The following is a 12,306-nucleotide window of genomic DNA, read 5'->3' as shown; positions in this document are numbered from 1 at the left end:
ACAGTGATGAAGGGTCGGTGGCCGTCACCAAATCCAACATTGATCAGGCCCGGCTGTCAGCCGGCAGCCAAATCAATCACACCCATCGATTCAAAAATATGTGAAGAACAGACGTGTGTTTGTGTGCGTGTGTTAGGTAATGTTTAGGACATGTTTGCGCTGGACATCTTAAATTACATTAAAATAATCAAAGCTGATTTACAAGGCTCGCAAGGTGAAACGGAGCACAAGGTAAAGCCTGCTTTTCTATTAACAATTGGCGCTGCTTCCTTTAATCTACTCCACTTTCACTGGCTGATTGTTCTCCGTGCTTCTGGTTGCGAAGCAAGCCAGAGAGCGTGGCGGTGCCCTCCGCTGCACGGCGCAGTCTTAAAGGTTTTATTTAACGACATCTTTGCCTCATTAGTCCACGGGGCTTGTTTCCAAAATGCATCCAACTCATGCCGATGTTTATTTTCAAACTTGTGACTCAGAATTTGTGGCGATGACGCATGAAATGTTTTCTTCAGCTCGCTCATCGGCCGAGGTCGAGTCAGTTCATTGAAACGGTGAACCACAACTGTAGAGGATTCTAGCGGCTCCTGAAGGCGTTTGCCTTTCAAATCGTTGGATAGTCTTACATAAACTTGACCAACATGTTTATTTTTAAATGGGGCCGTAGTGAACCAGTACTTCATATTTTGGGTAATTATTTTATTTGAATGAGTTCTTGTTATAAGAATAAATAGCAAATTGTTGAGAGACTAGTTGATGACATTGAAGCAGAAATTAATCTGATCTTTTATTGGGACCAGAACATTCCACAGGTTGAAAATGAAACTTTGAGAAATTCACTTATCTTAAAGTCGCAACTCAGATAAGGTCAAAAAGTTATGTTCAGCCTTTCTGAGATCTGGTTGCAGGTTCAAAACCCAGTGGGACTTGCTGTTGCGCTCAATAACAAGGCTAATGACAATTAGGAATACAGGTTTACAGCAATGCATCTGTTTGGATTTGAAACATCCTCCAAACTATCATAATGTGTCCAATGTGTGGCAGCCATTTTGGATTTTCAGTTTGAGAAACAGCCAAATGGGAAAGTTCTAATTATGACTTCAGTTTTTTTTTTCTCCCAGTCTGGAAAATTCTAAGAATTTTAAGTTTGGCTTACAAATGGAGACCAGCATCAGCCCTGCGTCCAATCGGATTAATGTCTGTGAGTTGTTTCTTCACCATGGTCTATCTGTCAACAGAAAGTTTCCACCGCAATTCTTCAGCATGTGACCAAGTTCTCACTACGCCTCTGACTGAAACAGTATGCAGGAATGCGCTAGAAGATCACATCCTGTCATTTTGTTCTGCTGATACTGTAGCACTAAGGAATTTGTCAATGTATATACAGACTCTTCCCAAAAACATTTGAATATCATGGAAAAGGAGAAGTTGTTTAATTCCCATAATTCCATTCAAAAAGTTATAGTTTCATAGTTTAGCTTTCTTCAAAGTATTCAAATTTTTTGAATTCCTGTTTTTGTGGGTTTAATGACCTGGAAGCCCAAATTATGTAAAAATAACCAAACAAATACTTGAAATCGTTTTAAACTGTGGACCCTGAATCTATAACCTACAAACGTTTAACTTTTTGAATGGAATTATGGGAATTAATCAACTATTCCATGATATTCAAATTCTTTTGGAAAGGGTCCAGGTTTCCACACTTCCACTGTCAGTTTCGGCTCGACTGTGAAACCACATTTTACGTTTTTATTTTTTTTACACTGGTGGAATTTGTTTCACAGCGATTGGTAACTGCATGCTGACTGCACAAATACTTTGCAAGGTCAGCATACCTGGGCCAGTCTAATCGGAAGAAATCACGCACACATATTCCAAGAGGACGGCGTTGTTTGTGCACGAATCGCTGAAAGCTCAGCCTCTCTCGCCTCATCTGTGGATGAGATGCAATCTGCTGCAGTATTTATTGGCCCCACTGAGGACGGGTTGATCATAGAACCATGTGGTGAAAGTTTTGTCAGAGAGTTGCACAGCCAAAATGTTTGCAGCAAGGGCAAAGGGGGAACACAATTACCAAGTCAAGATTGTTCCATGGACTTGCTTGGAACCCTGTTGGCTCAACGGCGTGGTGAGGGGTTCCGATCACGCCCTACATAATGGAGACACTACCACTGGTGTCATCGTACTATACCCAGGATCACCAGGTGCTGCTACCTCCGTAATAAAAAGCCACCATCAACCTGCAGTAGCTCTATAAGTGCCAAGCAATTTCCACACTAGAAGACATCGCTGGAAACCCACAAGGAGCATCCGTGTACTGGCAGAACTTTTTACTTTGTAGGGCAGTCTTCATCTGGTGTGAAGGGGAATTTAGCAACAGGTATTTAAATCTTTTGGGCTTCCAAATCAATGCACAGTGGTCCTTCTCTTTTTCCTCGGAACTCCTGCAGTACTTTAGTTTTTTCAGGGTCTCATTTGAATGCCGAAGATCAGAGGTTGTGTTTCCGTTGACCATATAATTGCGCGATTTGACATTTTGAAAATAAATTTGCTCAATGAAAACACGACAAGTAAAAAAAAAGAAGTCAAAAAGTTTTGGCACTAGGACGAAGGGTTTTTTTAGTCGTACTGATATTGGCTTACTACGCAAAACTGCAATGGAAGCACTTTTTCCACATGATCAACAATCGGATGCTGCCGCTGGCGCAAACTACAGAAGACGACAACAGGAAGTAGTTGGAGGATGATGGCGCAGCATGTTTTGTAATGACTTCTCACGTGAACAAACTTGTTCTTATTTAACGGAAACACAGCAAATGCAAAGTTGTGTTTGTCCAACATTAGCAGCGTATCTACAAAGACTCACACACGTCTGCAAAGGAAACACAGATAGAGTGTCATCTTTACTTTTTGGTAACTGAGACACTGACCATCAATATGCAAGCTAGCACAGCTCCTTGTGTCTTCCACCAATCCAAACAGGCCTAAAAATCTGCTGCTTTCTCACGGGGAGGGGAAATGAAAGGGAGAAAGCAGACCAAAGTACAGTAATGTGTATGTTTTATTAGCCTGGCTGAAAGAGGTTTTAAGGGCTCTGGCTGCAGATTGTGAACCATGATATACACGCCTCCCCCTCTGCAGGAGAGATCAGAGCAGATAAGGACCCGGGGAAAGGACAGAGTGGGGAAAACCTGGCCCCCGGAGCTGTGTGTGCGTGTGTGTGTGTTTTAAGCTTGTGGGTCAGAACAAAAGTAAGGAGAAGTACCGCTGATGCTGTAAGGAATAAAGCACACCCCTGCTCCTTTTATCTACTTGGAGAGGAGATAAAAACAGAGAGAGTGTCACACTGGGACCAAAACATAGAAATTACTGAAAGAAGAATGAGCGGACTGGACCTACCCCCAGAAACAACTGGAGCCTGCCTCCATGGTTCTCTGAACCACAAAACTGGGACTTGAACACACACACACGCCTACACCCCCCTCCGCACAAACACACTACGCTGTTACAGCACATGAACACAGGAGTCATTCCCCACATACTTATGCAGAGAAGCAAAGACTTTAATTTTCATTAGGAAAAAAAAAAGAGAGAGGCAAATTACACATGAAAGGTTGTGGGGTGAGGCGGTAGGTGGTGTGCCAACGGTGGGGGCAGCGCAGCATGGCTGTTCATGACTGTGTGTCTTTTTATCAGGTGAGGGAGAAGCGAGCGGGGGCGGTGGTGTAAGATTTATCTGCTGCCGTCGGAAAACTTTGACCCCCGAGTTGTAAATCTGTCAAAGGAGTCTAGCCAGCTCAACAGGAAACACAAAAAGGAAAAGGGAGCGGGGGGTTAAAGTGGGTAGGATGTTTGGTAGTGGTGCTTTAGAGGGTAGGTAGGTTGTAGAGGTTTGGGGGGCACACCCATGAGCTGAAGCATTTCAAAAAACACACTTTTCAGAAATTAGGTTTAGGCTTAGAGGGGTAGTGGTGGTGGGAGAGGGAGGCGTAGCGGTGTAGGGGGGAGGGTGTCACAGACCGTGTTTACAGTCGTGAAACGGATTCCTCACAGCTGGCAAATCTCCACCACAGCCTTCCCTCCCAATACAACTCTCTCCAAAGAAAACAGAAAGGGGGGGGAAAAAAAGACAAGCAGAAAGTGTGTGTTTTGATATATCGACGTGCACAGATGCACATATGGTACTGCTTCCAGTAAATGACTAAGAATATCTAGCGAGGATCCAAAAATTTTGTGAAGGCGGAATCGCGTCGACTGCATGTGAACGGAGTCGAAGAAACGCGCCTATCATGAAACGGGATCTTTAAAAGCTGAAGAGTGAATAAAGAAGAAAGCCATCAGCTGCCTGCGTCATTAAAATCTGGCTTCATCTGGTTTCCGCATCGCGAACTCATGTGACACCTAAATTAGGTGAAACACACAGTTAAGGTAATTGTGTGAACATACTTGGTTACAGAAATGTTTTATGCTCACTTTTTTTTTTTTTTTTTGGATATGTGATGACAGACTGTTCCCATAATACTAAATTTGGAGTCTTTTAATGGGATTCGAAAGCAGGCCTTAACTTTACCTTCTCCCTTCCCTTGTCTTCTTTTTAATTAAAGACATGTTTATGTGTGAGGGGCTTTTTATGCGTTCAGGTTCCCTCAGTGGTTTGTAAATAAAATGGAATGTGTCTGAAATGGATATCAGTCGCAAATCGTCTGCACTTTTATAGCTCTCTACTAATCAAGGACACTTTACAATACGGTCAGTCATTCACCCCTTCATACGCACTCATAGACTGCTAACTAAAATGTTAGTTTTAGTTAGCAAAACTAAATCCTTAGAACTCTAATCCTAAACAGTAGTTCTGCTAACGCTACACCGCTAAACGAACATGGTTTGTAGCAGAAACTAATACTAAGGCGATAAAGCTGAAAACAATGGAGAACTGCAGATATACAGTACAGACCAAAAGTTTGGACACACAGTTGTGTCCAAACTTTTGGTCTGTACTGTATATATATATACAGTACAGTACAGTTACACTGTAAAACTGTATACAGACAACACAGCAAAGATGCTTGCTGAATACATAACACCAAAAAAGGACTGAACTCCAGGTAAAAAAAACACTCTGAACTATTTCCTTCAGTTGACAACCAGTACATTATTACCACCCTATAAAAAACCCAACATTCCTCTGATTGGTCCAACTGACTCAAGAATAGTATGAATCCGAGCGCATGCAAATCATTAAGGTTCCAATGGCTTGCGCACGTGTGTCTGGAAAAGCACGTCTATAGATCCTTATCAACTGACCCACTTAACCCCGCGTCTTTTGCCATGCGCCTGGTACCATGAGCTCACTCCGTGGCAGGGTAATTGGACACGCTTTACAGGGACTGAAAGCATCCATTACTGAAGCCTGGGAAATGGCAACACCTTGGCACAGGATGGCACACTGTCACAGGCCGTTCCTGGGAACAGCTCAATCAGCCACCTGGGCGCCCAAAACACACTCTTTTTCATTCTGTGGACAAGATCATACGAGATTGCTTTGGTATCAAATTGAACATGCAAGCCAACAGGAGCCTTTCCTTTTAGCACTCAGGACACTCAGCAGGAATAGCTAGAGAGGCATTGTTAATGACTGCAAGCTTACGCCTTCAAATCGCAATGATTTCACCAGATTCCCAGTGGAAGGAAGGAGGAAAAAGAAAAAAGAAAGGGCTGAGCTGATGTGTCAATGAGTTCATTCACAAATAAAGGCCTTCAAGTGTGAACGTGGAGCAGCATGTGTGTACACAATGCAAACATAGGTGGGTTCTCTCTGGCGTGAGCTACACTGCCTCCACCAGTGTGTAAAGTGGGCACATGAGGCTCAGTCTATTTCTGCACAGGCATATATAGTAGACATGGAAATGACAAAAGACAGATACCAAACAAAGACATAGGAAGTCTGTGTCAGAGAACGCATGTACAACACACACACGCCCACGCGCCCGCACACACACAGCCTATCTACCTTCATAAGGTGATCAGGCAGTTGAAAATCTGCTAAACTTCATGTGGGTGACGTTGAAGTACTTGTGTCTAAATGTCAAGAAAACCAAAGTGGTTTTCTTTGTAAACAGAACTGTTGGCCCTCTTGACTCTCTGAGTCATCTTTAACGCTGAGCTCAAGTTTGCCAAGCAGGTTAGTTCAGTAGTCCAGTCTAACTTTTATCATTTGATTTTGACCAACAAAATTAGGCCATATCTTCCTCAAACTGCTCTTGAAAGAGTCGTTTGTGCTTTTATTACTACTAGACTGGACTACTGCAATTCCCTTTACAGTGGGATCAGCCAGAAACCTTCTCGGTTGTCCTCAACTTGTCCAGTGTGCTGCTATGAGCCTGCTAACTGGGAAAAGACGACCAGAGCATATCAGCCCTATTCTATCCTCTCTTCCCTGGCCGGCTGTTTCTTTTAGAATAACTTTCAAGATTCTACTTTTGGATTTTGAATTATTAAATGGTCTGGCACTGTCTTACCTCACTGATCTTTTACATAAACTCAGTCCTTGTAGGTTGCTAAGATCTGAAAACCAAATGCTTTTAGTTGTTCCAAAGACTAAGCTGGTGAGTAAAAGAGATCAAGCTTTTTTGAGCTGTTTTTTATTTCTCTAAATTGTGGAGCAGTCTTTCAGTTTCCTTGAGGTCCGCCAGTAGCTTCAGTGAATTTAAATCTCTTTAAAACTCATTTGTTTTCCTTGGCTTTCCATTCTACGGCGCTAGGGAGAATTAGGCTGGTTACGTTACTATTTCGTTAGCTTTTGTTGCCTTTTTTGTTTTGTGACATTGTGTTCCTATTTCTTTTCATTTCACTATTTTGCCTATTTTAGCTGCGAAGCACGTTGGTCACTTCACTGCGTGTAATAGTGCTGTACAAATAAAGATTTGATTGACTAATTGATTAGGGCCCATAAGAAGCGCTGGGTGCTCACAATGTAGCATTGGTTGGTGAAATGGGCCTCAGAAGGTGATAAATGCCAAAAACACAAACACACACACAGACAGAGGGAGAGAAAGAGGGAGCAAGAGAGAGAGAGAGAGACAGAGTTCTCACGTTACTGTGAGTGAGGTTTTTTTTCATGCTTTCATTGAGTGAAAGAGAGAGAGTGTGAAGCCTCAGTCACGCAATGCTGCAGTTTGTGTCAGTGTGTGCATGCATGTCTGTGCTGCCTCGAGTGTTTCAGCGTTCAGTCCGTATGTTATGCAAACATGGAAATCTACCATCTAATATTAAGAAACCTGCATACAGGAAGCGCTGCACATACAAAAAAATATATCTCTTCCCCTTCGCCCCCCTCTCCTCGCCACTGCACACTCACTGGTCTGGAAACATCATTAAATTGCAACAATGAACACATGGGACAACCTCGCAGATTGCAGTCACCTCCCAGACTGCTTTCATTTGAGCCACAGTGGCAGCCATGTTCTCTATATTTATTTATGTAAGAATGCATGGCAGCACATGCGTGCATGAGCCGCCATGGTGGAGGCACAGAGGGTATTAGAGGCCACATTTAGAGAACTTGTTGTGGTAACAGATACATGTGTGGTTTCATAGAAGGGGAAGTGAAAGCAGAGGGCTGCAGCTGTTCATGTCTAGAAGGTGCCATCTATGCTAACAACGAGAGAAAGGAAGTGAGGAGCAGAAATTGTCCATGTGCCGCAGTTATCTGAGTGAAACAATCTGCCACGCGCGCATATCAGATTGCGCATGTTGCCGCTGTCTGTGTGCGCCAGCAACGTGCGGGGCTTGAACTTCCCCCTTTTTTATTCAGGCCGTTTCCTTTTCCCCGGTTATAGCCTGGCCAGATAAACACGGAGAGCGCAAAGCGGATCCTGGATGGATGTCACGTTTAGCTTCGACTTAAAGATCAAATGATTCATTCGGGGTTTTGTGTGGCAACGAATGAATCAGCCTCAACTAAGTTTAAGTTTCCGCTTATAGAAGCATCTAGACTGTTTCCTGTGCCAGGCGAGGTGTTATCTTTACCCACAAAGGTCAAAATCATGATACGTGTCAGTCAGTGATTATTTAGGGACTTTGAAAGTTCATCTTATTTTTTTTATTTTAAACACATGATACAGTGAACAGAACACTAAGACTGATGCCAGGGTGTAGGCGTGGCCCACTTTCCTGTATCTAAGTTTTTAAAATGTTACGTTTCAAAACCACTAACACTCCCGTCATGCAGTTCTTTGAGATTAAAGTAGGTTTAATACGAATCCAGAGAAGGTATTGGAGACAGGATTTTTTAAAAAACTTTTTAAAAAATTATTCTTTTTGGCTCTTCAATTCTAGAAAAGTAGGTAAAGAGAGAGAGGGAAGATGTGCGGCAAAGATCACCAGGCCGGCAATCGAACCTGCAACGTCTGCCTCAAAAACTAAGGCCTCCAGTGGCCACCACAGCACCTCTGATACAAAAAAAAGTTTCTGAATAGAGCATAGGGTAATCCCCTCTCCCTGCATCTGCTGCGCGCTGCTGGTCAGCTAGCTAAAATAAGGCTAATACACTATTTAATTTCTTGTGAAGTTTTCAGAAGTACAATTGGCAGGATCATGTGTGTTAAAGCCTTGACATGGACCTTACCACAGGGGTCGCTTTTCATTGGCTGATGCCCATTCTACGTGGTCACGTGCGTGGCCGTCTCACAAACACACTTAGCTTCCCGTTAGCTAAGTACAGCATAATGGCAGAACTGATACAACTTCTACACCTTGAAGCCTGTCTGCTACACAGTCTTATGTTAGCTAAACAGATCAATATGCAATGTGTACTGTATCTGACATACACTAAAGATTTTATTTTAGCAGAAAAGGCTTTGGACTAAACTGTTACTCGTGTTAGCCACGTTAGCACCAAGTACAGGTAGTCAATCAACCATCGCTGTGTTCAGGGAAGCGCTGATTAATAATCGAGAAATAAATATCAAGCCTGGAAACTTGATATCGTAACGGACTGAATGTTATGTTTTTAACATAATCTTTGCTCGTCTTGCGGGGCGCAGGCGGTTGCCACGATAACAGGTGTGTTTAAACTACAAAGAGAGAGAGAGTAAAAAGGTAGGAGTGGTTTTGAGTTGATCACCTGTTCAGGTTATTTTACCTTTGTTTACCTTTGATGTGGCGCGTTACAGCCGCTGTAGTTTCTAAACGTTGGACTAATTACCTCGTCGTTTGTGAGTTTACGTCATTCACAACAAACATCAAATAGAACAAATATATTTCATTAAATTTTAACAAACAAATGGCTTCTACCGCGATAATTATGTGAAATTAAATTAATTATATCCCAATTTCAGAAGATTTGCCTTTACCTTTACAGAGCTCTTTGGTTCCTCCTATCAGTCTGTAGCTTCTCATATTGACGTCATCAAACCAAATTTCAGATCTACCATAACTGACTAACACCTGCTGGCCTCAGGTTTGCGACCAGTTTGTGACTGAGAAACCAGTAACCTCCTCCCAGATGATGACATGAACTTGTTAGTTCTTGTTAGAATTGTAGTAGCTGATATATTGTGAAAATCCGGTAGAAATGATGCACTAATCGAGTCATGTTTACATAGAAACAACGCGCGCGAGGCTTTGTTTGTGAGACTTGCGGTCACGTGGGTCGGTTGTGGGCGGAGCTTGGTAAGGTCCATTCCTCCCCATATCCTTGAACGTACAGTAAGTCTGTGTACCATGACGACAAGCACAAGTATTTCTTCATACTCTATTTGCCTTAATTAAACCAAACTATTAAAACAAAGACATAGTTGAAACTACAGGAGAAGAAGAAGGGGGAAAAAACTTAAGGGAAAGAATAAAGTCATTTCTCACCGTGATATCAAGTTTTCCTATCTTTGTATTCCTGGGAGATACATTATCCAAATGCTGTTCTTCTTCTGTCGATGCCCTGAGTCGTGCTGTGTATTTGGCACCACCTTTTGGATGGGAATATAATTGCTGTTGTGACTGAGCAGCACACTACGCTGAATTGCAGTTGTCGTTGCATCGTCAGTGAGTGCAGTATCAGAATCACAAGGCACCGCTTGGAGGGAATACTCAGCAGGACATCATATTTCAACTGCCATGCCTTCACACTCTGCATGCCAGTGATAATTTTGGCCAGTCAGATAGTGCACTGATGCGCAGACTATTTTTTTATTTATTATTATTTTGACGGGCTGCACAGTGGCGCAGTTGGTAGCACTGTTGCCTTGCAGCAAGAAGGTCCTGGGTTCGATTCCCGGCCGGGGTCTTTCTGCATGGAGTTTGCATGTTCTCCCTGTGCATGCGTGGGTTCTCTCCGGGTACTCCGGCTTCCTCCCACAGTCCAAAAACATGACTGTTAGGTTAATTGGTCTCTTTAAATTCTCCCTAGGGGTGAGTGTGTGTGCATGGTTGTTTGTCCTGTATGTCTTTGTGTTGCCCTGCGACAGACTGGCGACCTGTCCAGGGTGAACCCCGCCTCCCGCCTGGAACGTAGCTGGAGATAGGCACCAGCAACCCTCCCGACCCCATTAGGGACAAGGGTGAACAGAAAATGGATGGATGGATATTATTTTGACCCTAATGAGCAGGTACAGGTGGCAAGCTTTTTTGTCATGAAACAAATTTATCGGTCAGTAAAGCATACTGGAAGGTTTGAGGCCGTAAGTGGCCTACAGACAGCCTGACTAATAAACCAGCTAATATGAGCTTTTAAACCCTTTATTGTTCTATGAGGAAATGGGTGACAAAAATATGCGATATTCTGTTCAATAAACACTTGAAAACTACACTACACTGACTAAAATTTGTAATGTGTTCACTACAAACACACTACAACTCAATTTCCTTGTTGCCGATTGGCTGTACTCCAAAGGTTGGAGATATGGTTGATTGTTGATGTTGGCTTCTGCGGTTGTGTCGAGATAGTTCCCACTGCGAGTGATGAGAGCATTATGAGCATGGACCAGGTGAGCACCAATACGATTTAAGACTTGTTGAACTTTTTATTTTGTATATTTTTTCAATGCATATTAAGGTATATTTGGTGTTTGAACTATTATGTCAGGCGGCACTAAGCATTTTTAGAGAGAACCTCAAATCTCGGGTATTGGCTGTCGGTTGTGCCTTCAACCCCAACGAATATCAGGAGTTTTCTGTATTTGATCTTAGTAGCTGTGTTTCCAGTGACCACAGAATTGCATAACGACATTTTGAGAGATAAAATTGCTAAATGGAAACGTGTCAATTTTGAAACAACCAAATTTTTTTGATGAAAGGATTTGGTGCTATAAGATGAGGTGGTTTTTCGGCCATATCAAAATTAGTTTATTTCACAAAACTACAATAGAAACTCTTTTTTCGCATCAGATGAGTCACATGAGCAACAACCAGATGTTGCCACTGGCAGAAACCACAAAGAAGACAACTTTCTCCTGGAGGATGATGTCGCAGCATGTTTTTAGTGACTTCTCACGTGAACAAACTTATTCACGTGTGGTTTTAATTGTGTTTCTCATTTAATAGACACACTGCCACTGTGCTTTCTACACATTAGCAGAATATTAATAGTTTTGTCTTGTGATGAAAACACAACTAGTAAGACCAACCTGTGGAAATAAATCAATAACCAACTAGTTTTTTACGTAGATTTATCATGATCCACTATATCATGAAACACCTTGGAAGTCTTGGAGCGACCCAGTCTTCTTGGGCGGAAAAAAGGGCAAGTGATTTTAAGATTTAAAAGCATCAGCACAAAGCAGTTGAGAGAGGTGGAGGTAAGAGTTGTGTTTGGCCTGAACCCAATCAGCCCCTTACCTCCCCCACACCCCATCACCAATCTTGTAGACTCCCACTCTTAAGCCCTGAGCTCCAGTATGAAATCAACATCGGGCCTGCAGGAAATGAGAGATCTCCACAGGAGATAGAGCAGAGGGGTTGAGGAGCAGTAGGTTAGGAGGGGGTTACAAAAGACAAACAGCCAAAGGAATCATAGATCTGACTCCTGACATCAGAACGTCTACCTTTTCAAGTTATGGTCTCCCCCGTCTTTCTGTTATCTTCTACTTACCCCCTTGTCTCTGTGTCTCCTTGAACATCTGCATGTCAGAGTGTGCAGCTGTGCATGTATCCATGCAGTGGCCCTACATAAAAAAGGGCTTCAGGCTTGTTGTTCTTTCCTGGCATAGTAATTCGCCGGCTCAGCCAAGAAAATGGACAAGCAGCGAGCTATTTCAGCGGGGCCTCGTTTTTGTTGTCCCACGCTCAAAGACAATACAACCTTATGTGACCGCCCAA

At 42.8% G+C, this 12,306-nt stretch overlaps 1 long non-coding RNA gene across 1 annotated transcript; it reads right to left on the bottom strand.

Moving 5' to 3' along the window:
* Positions 1-2,733: 2,733 nt before the first annotated feature.
* Positions 2,734-11,523, bottom strand: LOC116727733 (uncharacterized). Its single transcript, XR_004340845.1, has 3 exons — positions 11,501-11,523; positions 10,704-10,706; positions 2,734-2,787 (listed from the first exon to the last, which is right to left on the bottom strand). It is a non-coding gene; the product is annotated as an uncharacterized LOC116727733 (long non-coding RNA).
* Positions 11,524-12,306: the final 783 nt, after the last annotated feature.

The sequence above is a fragment of the Xiphophorus hellerii genome, chromosome 10, assembly GCF_003331165.1.
Source record: "Xiphophorus hellerii strain 12219 chromosome 10, Xiphophorus_hellerii-4.1, whole genome shotgun sequence".
NCBI lineage: Eukaryota > Metazoa > Chordata > Actinopteri > Cyprinodontiformes > Poeciliidae > Xiphophorus > Xiphophorus hellerii.
The sequence above is the reverse complement of the archived record's forward strand: the minus strand, read 5'-3'. Positions and strand labels throughout refer to the sequence as shown.